Source organism: Crocodylus porosus, unplaced genomic scaffold, assembly GCF_001723895.1.
Source record: "Crocodylus porosus isolate Cpor-Errol unplaced genomic scaffold, CroPor_comp1, whole genome shotgun sequence".
NCBI lineage: Eukaryota > Metazoa > Chordata > Crocodylia > Crocodylidae > Crocodylus > Crocodylus porosus.
The window spans coordinates 68948868-68954051 of NW_017728948.1; the positions used below are offsets into that span (position 1 = coordinate 68948868).

Consider the following 5184-nt stretch of genomic DNA (forward strand, 5'->3'; position numbering starts at 1 on the left):
GCAGCCGCACCTAGCTTTGGACTAGCTCCACTGTTGGAACGCAAGGGCTGGCTCTGGAACCTCGTGAACCAACGGACACCCTATAGATTAAGAGACACTAACTACTTACTTTAAGTCATCTACTTGTGCCAACTCGGCGAACCTCGAGGGCAGCTAAAAACCTACCTCAATTCCGCCCCACAAGCCGCGTGCTCGCATAACTCCGCAAAGCCCGCGGCTCCCCTAAGCGGTGCCGGAGCCGCTAGCCCGGCATTTCACCACAACCTGAAGCAAAATCCCCAGCCGATCCGGAGAGACAGGAGCACACCCATGGTCCCAGAAAGGGGACCTGGTGGGCACCCCAGTGTGATGGCCAGAACCAGAAGGGTTAACAAGCGGGTTATAACAAAAAGAAATTTGCTTCTTGAAAATATCTGAAATAGAGCTTTTGAAACTGTTTTCTGTCCAGAGTATGACCCACAAGAATTATATATAGCTTTTTATATGGATCTTGAAACAGCATAACTTTTTTTAAAAGCAGAACTGAAAAATATGACCGCAGTCTTAGCTGATTTATTACATTTTTACTTGTAATAGTTGGTCTGACAGGACTTGGCTCTAATGAACCCATGTTGGTTGCCCCTAAGCACAATCCCTCACAGATGTGCTCCTGGATAATTTTCTCAAAGACCTTCCCCAGGACCAAGGTAAGACTAATGGGCCTGTAGTTTCCTGGGTCCTCCTTCCTCGCTTTTTTGAAAATGGGGACCACATTGGCCCTTTTCCAGTCCTCTGGCACCTTGCCAGAGCACCATGAGTGCTTACAAAGCTGTGCCAGGGGTCCCACAATGACCTCTGCTAATTCCCTCAGCACTCTGGGGTGGAGATCATCAGGACCTGCTGATTTGAATATGTCTAGTCCCACCAAAAGTTCCCTGACTAGGTCCTCACTGATCCTGAGCCTGGCTGTGCCTCCCCTGGGCCCGTCGGGGATCCCAGTGCGGGGGATGACCTGCTCAGAAAAATGAAGGCAAAGAAATTGTTAAAGAGGTTAGCTTTGTTGTCAGATGCAACTACCAGATTTCCTACTGTGTCTTGCAGAGGCCCCACGTTACCCAGTACCTTCTTTTTACCCCCTATGTATTTAAAAAAGTTTGGTGCAAAGTTAAGTGTACTGAAGTTCAAATACTGAGCCCAAGTGGATACTCAGACTGGTGTAACTAATATGTAAACTAGATGTAGAACCAGGCCCACTGATTCTGTGACACCACTGCAGTCAGTGGATTCAGGCTGGTGTAAAGCTAAGTCTAATGAACCAGTCATACTGTTTCTTGTACACATGCAGTCTAACAGGAAACCAAAGACTCTTGTTACTAGACAGGGAAAAGCACAGCCAGATAGCCAAGCTGTGGAGCAGGGGCAGGCAATTATTTTGGCTGGAGGGCTGCTTCACAAGTTTTGGTGAGCTGTCAAGGGCACCAAGGGTACCTCCGTCCCTTTATGGGTGCCCCTGGTCACCATCTTGGTACTGGAAGTCCTACCCCCTAACCCCTGACCTTTGTCAGGAGCTGTGTACGCACCAGAGGGCACCACAGAGCCCCTGGACACAGGTCCTGCCACATGCAGTAGTAGCTTAATGATTACAATGAAACCAGTTTCACCAATGAAATTAGAAGTATCTCCATTGAAGTAATCCTGCTGCTTTTATAACTGAACTTCCATCTATGTGACTAATCAGTGATAGGGTTGAGCAGGAATAACTGAGGCCAGAATCCTGTCTGCAGAACTTTGATTGGTGATGATGTGAAAAAACAAAAACTCTCAGGATGAATTTTTAGAGCAAGGAATTACAGCAAAATAATTTTATTTGTTAACTGTACATAATTGCTCTGGAAATCATTGAAACACAATGAATATGGAAACCTACAGCAGTATGTTTACATCAGTTATCAGAACTCTGGGCAACCAGAAGCTAAGACTGTGCCCAAAATACTTAATTGGTTCAGAATACAATTTGTACCCTTTGTTAATAGTGTTTGCTGGAGGGAATATTTGACATAATTTCTGTGCTATCCAGGCTGACTTCCAGTTCATCTACAAAGTATTCAGTGAGTTGGATTCTAGAAATATGAGTTGTGTACCTATATGACACTAAGGTAGTTGAAAGAGCCTTAAAGATAGACCTAGAAATTCCCTTGGTTGAATAGTGAAAATATGTTACCATGATGTTGTTGGTGAAGGCCTCACAACTGTGGAATTTAATTCCCAGCTGTTTTCATCAGAATCTGAATCTGTTGAGCTTTATGTCACATTCCAACACCCATCTCCCTGCTGTAGATGGGAGGATAAATAGCTTGGGAGAGTTTCATGGGGGATATTTGTGATTACAGATTATTTTTCTTTTTGAAATGTGGCCCTCTACTTTTAGGTTAGTATCATTTATAGATAAGACCTTTTTAGGTTAGTATCATTTATAGATAAGACCTTAACATTTTTTCCCACCTTTATTTTGTTATACGCATGCTAGCTACTCATTATCGGCACATGAATGGTCTATATACAGAAAGCTATAACCGTAATATTTTCATACATTGTATTCTACTATGCCAACACACTGTGTGCCTCTTATAGCTACAGTTCTTGACCACCTTTACAATCAGAAAGTCTTCCTAATCTCCAACTAAATTTTCTCCATTGAAGCTTGAGATCATTTCTCCAAGTCCTGTACCCTATGGTCACAAAGAAAAGCCCATCTTCATTCTCTCTGTAATTGCCCTTCAGAAATCTGAAGACAGTTATCAAATTCTCCCCTCAGTCTTTCCTTCTACAAACTAAATAACCTTAATTTCAGCCTTTTCTCATAAATCTTGAGTTTCCAGCTCCTAATCATTTTTGTTGCTCTGTGCTGAACTCTTTCTAAGCTGTCCACATCTTTTTTGAAGTATGGGGCCCAAAACTTGACACAGTATTCCAGGTGAGGCCTCACTAGAGCTGAATAGAACAAAAGAATCTCTTCCCTTGATTTTCAAGCGACACTCCAGTTGATACAACCCAATAAGCTATTAGCTTTTTTGGCAATGAGAGCACACTATTGGCTAATATTCATCTAATGGTCTACTGTAACCCCCAGGTCCTTTTCCAACATACTGCAGCCTACCCAGTCCTTCCCACTCTATATTTGTGTACAATTATTCTGTCCCTAGCACTGGACTTTGCATTTGTCCTTGTTAGATCTCATCTGACTGATTGTGGATAATTTTTTCCAGCCTACTCAAGTTATTCTGGATCCTAGCCCTGTCCTTCAGAGTATCTGCAAGTCCACCCAACTTGGTGTCATCCACAAATTTTCTAATTGAGCACTTGATTCCATCTACCAAATTATTAATGAAGCTATTAGACAGTATCGGACTGAAGGCAAAACTCTGGAGAACCCTAATTGATACCTCCTCCCAACTAGACATTAAGCCATTGATAACTACTCATTGGGTACAATGATCCAACCAGTTATATATCTGTCTTCCAGTACTTTCATCTTCACTATTTCCTTAGCTTGTCAATGAGAATATTGTGAGAGACGGTGTCAAAAGCCTTTCTAAAGCCAAAGTATATCACATCCACTTCTCTCCCATATCCACAGAGCCTGTCACCTTATTACAGAATCAATTCAGGTTGATCAAGCATGACTTGCACTTGGCAAATCCTTGCTGCCTGTTCCTGATCACGCTGTTCTCCTCTAGATGCTTTACAAAAAATTCTTTAAGGGGCTACTCCCTAACCTTTCCAGGTAGTGAGGCGAGGCTGACTGGTCTATAAATTCCCGGATCCTCCATTTTTCTCTCTTTAAAGATGGGCACTTAATTTGCTTTTTTCCAGTTATCCAGGGCCTCACTTGATCTCCACAAGTTTTCAAAGTGGTCTCAAATTACATGTCTCCCTGCCCACTCCATGAATTTGTTAAAGTCAGTGCCCTTATTCTGGTGCTTTCTTTCCTCCCCCACCCCTGCTTATCATCTTGGGTATGTATAGATGAAATAAAATTTCCCATTTGTGTCAATGCAACTGCATTTGCGTTTGCATGACCCGGGATTTCCCGCCACTTTAAAGTCCATTTAGTGCCTTAAACTAACACTACTTGGAGATGTTTTAATTTGCATCACTTTCCAGTTACACCGATCCAACTGTGGATTTTGTTCGTACAAGCAGCCAGAGACTCCAGAGACTTCAAGTTAATCCACTTCACCATGACAAGATCCCCAGAATATGCAGTGTCCTGCATAATATTTAGGTAATATGTCCCACTGACCTTGTCTGGGGAGGACAGGGGGGGCAAAAGTCTGGTTTTCTGACTGTGCTCCAAACCCCACTCCTCTTCCTCTTCTTTTTTCCCCCCTCTTTGCTGAAAACTTTCATGGGTGGAACTCACTGTGGATGGCAACCAGCCCACAGCACAGTGATGAGGAGTAGAAGAGTGCATTGAAACTATTCTCCCCTCCTTTTTTTTACATTTATATATATGTTTTAAATTGTTAAGTTAAGCTTTTGAGCTGCAGCATTTTCAGTAAAGTTTTAATTTTGCTCTATATAAGTGTCATGTTTTCTTTGGCATGGTTGGGTGGTTGGGTTGGTTTTCAGAGACCATGCCCACCTCAGCATGGTGGGGATGCTGTGCTTGGGCGGGGGTGGAGGTTTATGGAGTCATGGAATTACTGGAAAGAGTTACATGGAGGTGCAGGGTAGACTATTATCAGAGGGAGGGAGGTGGAATGCTTCATGAGTGCTATCTAGAGTGCAGTGCAGCCAGCATGGCTTTTAAAGAAAAAAAGACTATTCAACCCCACCCACCCCCAGCAGCAAGCAGGCAATCTGCAAAACTTCTCCCTGCATGGACCTCCCAGAGCCTTTAACCTTTAGCAAGTCTTTAGTAAGTCTGCATTATAATGCATTCCATATACATGGTCAGCCTGGGGGTTTGGGGTTAATGCCTGCTGCTGCAGCTCCAAAACAGCTTCATTTTTCTTTGCAGGCTATACTGTTGTGGGCAATGTTGAGGTAAAAAAAACTCTCTCTCGGTTCGTTTCTTTGGAGGCTCATTGAATAACAAATCCTTAGGCACACATTGTTGGTGAGACAAAAGGTATATATTTGCAAATAGGGTCAGAGGGAGAAGACAAAAGATCAAAACCCTCTGCCCCCGAGCACAATCAT

The 5184-nt window shown here is 43.2% G+C and overlaps 1 long non-coding RNA gene across 1 annotated transcript in view; it reads right to left on the reverse strand.

Moving 5' to 3' along the window:
- LOC109321896 overlaps nt 1-5184 on the reverse strand; it is a 22346-nt gene that overhangs the window by 12674 nt on the left and 4488 nt on the right. The window contains exon 2 of the long non-coding RNA XR_002104199.1: nt 3127-3132. This is a non-coding gene — a long non-coding RNA (uncharacterized LOC109321896). The remainder of the gene's footprint in view (nt 1-3126; nt 3133-5184) is intronic.